Source organism: Oncorhynchus mykiss, chromosome 12 (assembly GCF_013265735.2).
Source record: "Oncorhynchus mykiss isolate Arlee chromosome 12, USDA_OmykA_1.1, whole genome shotgun sequence".
Classification (NCBI taxonomy): domain Eukaryota; kingdom Metazoa; phylum Chordata; class Actinopteri; order Salmoniformes; family Salmonidae; genus Oncorhynchus; species Oncorhynchus mykiss.
In genome coordinates, this window is record NC_048576.1 from 61,414,466 (window position 1) to 61,423,551 (window position 9,086).

The 9,086-nt window shown below is 42.4% G+C and overlaps 1 long non-coding RNA gene across 1 annotated transcript; it reads right to left on the minus strand.

Moving 5' to 3' along the window:
* Window positions 1-6,309: 6,309 nt before the first annotated feature.
* Window positions 6,310-8,884, minus strand: LOC118937696. Its single transcript, XR_005035064.1, has 3 exons — window positions 8,785-8,884; window positions 6,865-6,958; window positions 6,310-6,431 (listed from the first exon to the last, which is right to left on the minus strand). It is a non-coding gene; the product is annotated as an uncharacterized LOC118937696 (long non-coding RNA).
* Between the last annotated feature and the right edge of the window lie 202 nt (window positions 8,885-9,086).

Here is a 9,086-nt window from a genome sequence, read left to right on the forward strand (position 1 = left end):
AAGGGCTTGTAAGCATTTCACTATAACCTGTTGTATTTGGCACATGTGACAAATAAAATCTGATTTCAAAGAGACAAATAACAATGTACACATTTTTTTAACATTTGTATTATTTCATTACAGTAATATGACATCTGCATGTAAAACATTTACATTTGAAATGCCTGTCATTTAATCCGATGTGGGGTGTGATGACACAAGCAATCACCTTCGTTTTTTAATTTGATATTAATACAAAAGAAATCTAATGTACTCCCTTTTAGGTTTTCATTTTAAGGCAGCAAAATGTGACAACTGTGCAAGGCACTGTATTGACGGAAGACATTACCTAAAGGTTGTGATGGGATGAAACCTGAAGGAGGAAAAAGCACCTGGCCCTGCAGCATTCCTGGCCTTCCATTATGTTCGACAGAGACTGAGCCACATACACATATTGTTTGTCTTTGACCCTCTTTGTTTCCCTCTCAAAGTACTTGTTGACAAATGTAAACATACCTGTATCGGTACTTACTGTTTGCTCTGAGCACTAGGTGTGTCTTAATATTATTTGAGTTTGAGACAGCCATCATTCTACACATATAAAGTGTACTGTACATGTTACAATACCAGCATTGGGGCCGTTTTATTCAAGGAATTAATTGGATATTCAATTGACGTAGACAATATTCTCATTGGAAATAATAGGCTATTCACTTATTTAGAAATTGTGATTTATTATGGTGAGTGAACTGAATTGAGATGGGGCCTCATCTTGTGTCACAAAAAAAAAAAGTCAACCTGAATGTGTTACTGTATCACCCATCCCCTTTAAATCCCTTAACAAATCAATGAAGTGAATGAGATGAACAGAAGTCCACTATTCCTTTCCTGAAGTGAAGTGTTAAAACGCACACTAACATGCTTTCCTTTCGTGTTACAGTTAGACCCAAAAATGTACATTGTAGGAAAAATTAAGATAACTCCCACACACACGCAATTTTTACCTCTGCACATTTACTATTAATGTTTTAGTCAGAGACCTTATCGAAGAAGTGTCTTTATTTTTTCCCTATTCCTCTGTCACACCAATATTTACAGCCAAACCCCTAATTTCCTCTGCTACAAAAATATAAACGCAGCATTCAACAATTTCAAAGATTTTACTGAGTTTACAGTTCATATAAGGAAATCAGTCAAATTAAATACATTCATTAGGCCCTAATCTATGGATGTCACATGACTGGTCATAGATACCTTTAAAAAAAAGTAGGGGGGTGGATCAGAAAACCTGTCAGTATCTGGTGTGACCATTATTTGCCTCATGCATCACATCACATCTCCTTTGCATTGAGTTGATCAGGCTGTTGATTGTGGCCTGTGGAATGTTGTCCCACTCCTCTTCAACAGCTATGCGAAGTTGCTGGATTTGGCGGGAACTGGAACACGCTGTCGTACACGTCGATCCAGAGCATCCCAAACATGCTCAATGGGTGACATGTCTGATGAGTATACAGGCCATGGAAGAACTGGGACATTTTCAGCTTCCAGGAATTGTGTACAGATCCTTGTAACATGGGGGCCATGCATGATTATGCTGAAACTTGAGGTGATGGTGGCAGATGAATGGCCTCAATGGGCCTCAGAATCTCATCACGGTACCTCTGTGCATTCAATCTGCCATCGGTAAAATGCTATTATGTTTGTTGTCCGTAGCTTGTCCGTAGCTTGTTCTCCGTAGCCACCCCCCCCCCCCCCCCCCCCCCCCCTCAGACAATCCCGCAGGTGAAGAAGTCGGATGTGGAGGTCCTGGGCTGGCATGGTTACACGTGGTTTGCGGTTGTGAGGCCGATTGCATGTACTGCCAAATTCTCTAAAATGACGTTGGAGGCGGCTTACGGTATTTGCACGCTCCCTCAAAACTTGAGACATCTGTAGCATTGTGTTGTGTGACAAAACTGCACATTTTTAAATGGCCTTTTATTGTCCCCCTGCACAAGGTGCACCTGTGTAATGATCATGTCTGGTGGATGGATTATCTTGGTATAGGAGAAATGTTCACTAACACAGATTTAAACAAATTTGTGCACAGCATTTGATAAAAATAAGCTTTTTGTGCCAATGGCACATTTCTGGGGTATTTTAATTCAGCTCATGAAACATGGGACCAACACTTTACATCTTGCTTTTATATTTTTGTTCAGCGTAATATAAAAACGCAAATAAAGTCACTAGCAATATCATTTGAAGAATCACCATGAAGCAATTTTCAATGATAGTAGGCGGTTCCACCACCACCAACAACCAAGGTACACTATCTCTGACCAAGGTACACAAAGTATATGGGGGCCTTTCACCAAACATGATTTATTAACCATAATTAATCTTTTAACCCTGCGTTCCTGTGGCCTTTATGCTGGAGTCAAACTCCTTCATGTTCCTATGCTAGTATATTTGTCTATTCTCCTTCCTGTGGCTCCATCAAGTCATAATGGCCAACTTCCATAGTAATGTTCTCATCAACGCTCAAAACCATTTGGTTAAATGAATCAAGTCCATCCAGTACTGTATATTCACATGAAAGCTGTGACAATGGAAGGAATGCTAATCTTACGTAGCCTTGGTGAACTGGCCCTACCGGTTTATCTACCCATGCCTCTAATAATCCTCCATATGTACACACCAGGCGACAGTAACAGACACAAATACACAGGATAAAAATAGTACAGCTCATTATGGCCTGAAAGTGCAAACTCATCCTAGCATTTGAAGGAAATCAGGGACTGAGTTGGGCCACAGACAATTGACGCAAACGACATAATGGAATGTGTGTTAACAAACATTTAATCAGAAATGATTCACAACCTTTCCAACAACCCCCAAATGTCCATGTGAAACTGCACGGATATAGTTTTGTCCACAACAACTTGTCCAAAATGTTTTTTATATATGTCAGTTTCTCTTGTTTGCAACACACTGTTGCAATACACACGTATAATACTCATTCCACTATACATCCCATTGTCATGCTTGATCGTAGTATATCCAGGCTGTAACAATGGAGAGATGGATAAGACCGTTTTAGTGTTTTGTGTGCCATTCAGTGTCATTCAGCTCACAGATGATTACAATGATTATGATATTGCACTCATAATCATGATTCAGCCCCTCAAATAGTTGCATCGTTTTATTAGTTTGCTCATTTCTGCTAGCAAGCTTTGAGTTGGTGGGAAACTTGTCCCATTTCCTCAATTGTGGTTAACAAACAAGTTAGGTATTCAAAGATCAACTGTGAAGAGTGGACACACCTGTGTAGGCCAGAGAGCCCTTTTATTCCTAATAGAAGGCTCTGGTGTAAGCTATTGCAGCAACATCGTCAAAAAGAAAAGATCATGTGTGTTTCCAAAGTTTCACAATGGTACCTGTTTGTCACCAATAAGGACGGAATGTGCCCCAGTCACTTCTCTGTTCCCATCGAGTTTCTAACGCTCAGGCTTCTTAGAATGTCTTTGTGTACTGAAGAATACTCCACATACACAGAAGGGGTCTGTACCAAATTCCCTATTCCCTTTATAGTTCACTACTTTTGACCAGAGGCTTATGGTGGTAGTGCACTATAAAGGTGCCATTTGGGACACCAAGGTTGATAAATAAACATCAACGTGAGTGGTAGCTTCTTCTCCCTGTAGTGTTTTAGCTCCAGCCCAGGTGATATGATGGGACGGTCAGTATTACCACAGACATGTTTGAGTGGTGTAAGATCTGGTGCATCAACTTTTACAAACCCAAAGTTTGAAATAGTTCCTTCTTCATTGCGCTGAGATATTGTTCGATGCCTGAACCTCCACTCAAATCCAAAACTAAACGTTTGCTTTTATAAACACTTTAATTTGAAAACAAAACATTAAGATTCCAAAACAACTCAAAGGACTGCAACAACAAATGTAAAGAGGGGGGGGGGGGGGGGGGGGGGGTCGTAGAGGAAAGTAGGAGAGGAGGTATGGAGAGGAGGAGCAGGATGGAGAACTAGTCCCAGCTCGGAGTGGCGTTGGTCTAGTAGGGCCTGTCTCTGCGGTCCTGTCTGTGTTCACCCCTACAACAGAAAGCAGAAAGACATTTGTCACATTGTTAAAGGGGTTTGAAAAACCTGCAGTTTAAAAAATAACCCAGGGACACCCCACCACTGTTTTGGTAAAAAATCAAAGATGGTGCTGGAGAAATGTAATCACTCAAATTCACAGACAACGCTATGGCTACAAGGACTGACCTATAATATCAACATTCTATTTTTAACCATGTTTTGTGGCTATACCGTGCTAGTTTACAATTACATTGTTTTTATTTCTTTACGTAACTTTTATTTAAGAAGGAGAAGTCCCATTGAGACCAAGGTCTCTTTTGCATTACAAAGCAGCAAGCAATACAAACAACACAATAAGGAGTTAATGACAATTACATCAATCAAGGGAGGGAGCACAGGAAACAAAAATTAAGACCCGGTTGAGAGAAATTCTTCACTATCAAGTACAAGGGAGGAGTGAAAACCCACAGACACTCAGCCCTCCTTGGAAAGAGTTTGACACGTGCACTATGGTGTCCAATTGTAGGGTATTCTGAAATGTGGCGTGTGAGATGGGTAAAACAATGGAGTGGTATGTACTTGAGTGCTAGTTTGGTATTTGTATAGGTTTGTTTATGTGTGTATGGACCAGAGTGTTAGTATGAAAATACATAAAGTATGTGGACACCTGCTCGTCGAAAATCTCATTCGAAAATCAGGGGTATTAATATGGAGTTGGTTCCCCCTTTACTGCTATAACAGCCTCCACTACTCTGGGGAAGGCTTTTCACTAAATGTTGGAACATTGCTGCGGGGGACTTGCTTTCATTCAGCCACAAGAGCAGTCAGGTTGAGCACTGATGTTGGACGATTGTGCCTGGCTCGCAGTCGGCATTCCAATTCATCCCATCCGGCGGATGCCAGGAGAACTCTACCTGCCCCAATGTATAATGCCAACTGTAAAATATGCGACTGCTCGGCCATGGAAACCCATTTCATGAAGCTCCCGACAAACAGTTATTGTGCTGACGTTGCTTCCAGAGGTAGTTTGGAACTCGGTAGCGAGTGTTACAACCGAGGACAGATTATTTTTACGCACTATGTGCTTCAGCACTTGGCGGTCCCGTTCTGTGAGCTTGTGTGGCCTACCACTTCACGGCTGAGCCGTTGTTGCTCCTACACGGTTCCACTTCCCAATAACAGCATTTACAGTGGACCGGGGCATCTCTAGCAGTGCAGAAATTTAACAAACTGACTTGTTGGAAAGGTGGCATCCTATGACGGTGCCACTTTGAAAGTCACTGAGCTCTTCAGTAAGGGCATTCTACTGCCAGTGTTGATCTGTGGAGATTGCATTGCTGTGTGCTCGATCTAATACACCTGTCAGAAATGGGTGTGGCAGAAATAGACAAATCCACTAATTTGAAAGGGTATGCACATACTTTTGTATAGATCGTGTATATTACTAAGTCATAGCGTGTACAATGATGGGACAAGTGTATCTTCTGACCTTCCATCCATCTTGCCTGGTCCGAAACCACCCCGATCGCCTCCGCCTCGGAACCAACCTATGTCACCTCCTTGGCCCCAGCATCCCCTGCAGTCAAGACCCCCACGACCCCCTCTGTCTCCACCGAAACCTCCTGACAGTCAGACAGCAATACAGAGGGAGAGAGACACAGAGAGAGAGATACAGAGAAGGACAGAACAAAAGGGTGAACATTTCATTAAAACTAGTAAACACAGAGCTACGGGCTGCATCCAGTTTAATAGTGTCCTTGGGCACTAGGCTAACATGGCCTGCTATAAAAGGCAGGCTACACCTCATCCATTACTCTTTGCTAGCACATAATCAAATAAATATCTGTACACAGACTTTCGGTAGCCATTAAGCTGCTCCCTATGTGTGAGCGTGTATCAATCGAGTTAGCAACAAAGCTGCCACTGAGCAGTAGTCAGCCACTGAGCTAAAAAGCCTAAAACACCAGGCTAAAATGCTGGCCTAAAGGCTAAAACGCTAGACTGGAGACTAAAATGTTAGGCTGAAGTCTAAAAGCCAGTGCAGAATGTTGGTTTCAGCCTTACGATCCATAGGAGACATGCCACCTCCAGCCCCCTCTGGTTTGAGGGACTTGCACTGGTTACACTCGTTCTTCCACGAAAAGTTCAGGTTCCCACAAACCCTGAAAGGAAAGAGACAGAGAATCTCAGACACATACCATCATAACTAGCAGCTCGCCCCCATCCTCATCCCCAAAAATACACACACCTCACCTTATTTACGGGTTGGAACACTTCCAGTCTCCAGCTCTCTGCTGTCCTCCATTGCCACGGCCAACATTGTCGCCAGAGAGACCACCTCCACCACCACCGAACCCGCCCCGACCCATCGGTCCTACAGAGACAGAGGGTACAGGGGGTTAGAATATACAGGACAGGTACAATAATACTTAGCTCTCGAGAACCTAACCCCCTTAGGTTCTCGAGAGCTAAGTATTATTGTACCTGTCCCGGTGGAGATACCCAGCCCTTGAATTCTCAAATTAAATTCCGGACCACAGCTGGGTAAATGAACAACAATCCCGCCACTCTGTTTTAACATTTAGAAACGTTATTAGTCCTCGCTAGCGACTGTGAAGAGCAAGCAGATTTGTTGGAACAGTTCCCTTTCAATTCATTCAATTTAGGAAATTAATTGTGAAATTCTAATGAATGACTGGGAAAATCCTCAATCCATATCCTACGTGGACTGAAATGAAGTGGAGTTGACTCCAACCCAATTGACCCAACTCTATAATGACCTACTCCACCACCAAACTCTGCCTCACCTCCTTGTCTGTCTCTCATGCGCTACCACCGCCACCCCGGCCTACTCTGAAGTCCGTGATGCAGGTCACAAAGGACACCTCGATGAGTCCTTCCCTGCAAAGGAGAAAACAATAGAATATTATATAATACAGTGCCTTGCGAAAGTATTCGGCCCCCTTGAACTTTGCGACCTTTTGCCACATTTCAGGCTTCAAACATAAAGATATAAAACTGTATTTTTTGTGAAGAATCAACAACAAGTGGGACACAATCATGAAGTGGAATGACATTTATTGGATATTTCAAACTTTTTTAACAAATCAAAAACTGAAAAATTGGGCGTGCAAAATTATTCAGCCCCCTTAAGTTAATACTTTGTAGCGCCACCTTTTGCTGCGATTAAAGCTGTAAGTCGCTTGGGGTATGTCTCTATCAGTTTTGCACATCGAGAGACTGACATTTTTTCCCATTCCTCCTTGCAAAACAGCTCGAGCTCAGTGAGGTTGGATGGAGAGCATTTGTGAACAGCAGTTTTCAGTTCTTTCCACAGATTCTCGATTGGATTCAGGTCTGGACTTTGACTTGGCCATAACACCTGGATATGTTTATTTTTGAACCATTCCATTGTAGATTTTGCTTTTATGTTTTGGATCATTGTCTTGTTGGAAGACAAAGCTTCGTCCCAGTCTCAGGTCTTTTGCAGACTCCATCAGGTTTTCTTCCAGAATGGTCCTGTATTTGGCTCCATCCATCTTCCCATCAATTTTAACCATCTTCCCTGTCCCTGCTGAAGAAAAGTAGGCCCAAACCATGATGCTGCCACCACCATGTTTGACAGTGGGGATGGTGTGTTCAGCTGTGTTGCTTTTACGCCAAACATAACGTTTTGCATTGTTGCCAAAATGTTCAATTTTGGTTTCATCTGACCAGAGCACCTTCTTCCACATGTTTGGTGTGTCTCCCAGGTGGCTTGTGGCAAACTTTAAACACTTTTTATGGATATCTTTAAGAAATGGCTTTCTTGCCACTCTTCCATAAAGGCCAGATTTGTGCAATATACGGCTGATTGTTGTCCTATGGACAGAGTCTCCCACCTCAGCTGTAGATCTCTGCAGTTCATCCAGAGTGATCATGGGCCTCTTGGCTGCATCTCTGATCAGTCTTCTCCTTGTATGAGCTGAAAGTTTAGAGGGACGGCCAGGTCTTGGTAGATTTGCAGTGGTCTGATACTCCTTCCATTTCAATATTATCGCTTGCACAGTGCTGCTTGGGATGTTTAAAGCTTGGGAAATCTTTTTGTATCCAAATCCGGCTTTAAACTTCTTCACAACAGTATCTCGGACCTGCCTGGTGTGTTCCTTGTTCTTCATGATGCTCTCTGCGCTTTTAACGGACCTCTGAGACTATCACAGTGCAGGTGCATTTATACGGAGACTTGATTACACACAGGTGGATTGTATTTATCATCATTAGTCATTTAGGTCAACATTGGATCATTCAGAGATCCTCACTGAACTTCTGGAGAGAGTTTGCTGCACTGAAAGTAAAGGGGCTGAATAATTTTGCACGCCCAATTTTTCAGTTTTTGATTTGTTAAAAAAGTTTGAAATATCCAATAAATGTCGTTCCACTTCATGATTGTGTCCCACTTGTTGTTGATTCTTCACAAAAAAATACAGTTTTATATCTTTATGTTTGAAGCCTGAAATGTGGCAAAAGGTCGCAAAGTTCAAGGGGGCCGAATACTTTCGCAAGGCACTGTATTTACAAAACACAAATATGAAGGGCAACAAGTGAAAATCAGTGACTATACTTGTTCGCTTCAGTGACTAAAAGAGTAAACAAACACATAAGAAGAAAAAAACGCTCAGAGACTACGCTTAAAGATTCACTCATCAATTTTTTTTAAACAGCAGTTTCTCCACAGGCAATCCCCTCACCATCAAACCAGTCGATGGCAGCTTTGGCAGAAGAGGGTCGTCAAAGGACACGGTGGCCTCGCCCTTCAGCTTCCCTGTCTCTCTGTCTGTAGTTTCTTATTGATCTGACAGATGGTGAAAGGGAGGTAAGGAGGGAGAGTGTGATAAAGAGAGAAAGAGGGGAGAGAGAGTGAGATAGGGGAATTGAGGGTGAGAACGAGTAGAAAAGGAGAGATGGATTGAGAAAAAAAGCTACATTAAGATACAAAAGGAAAATGCATTAGATGTAAGCATTGCATAGGCCTACCACTCACAACGGCAAT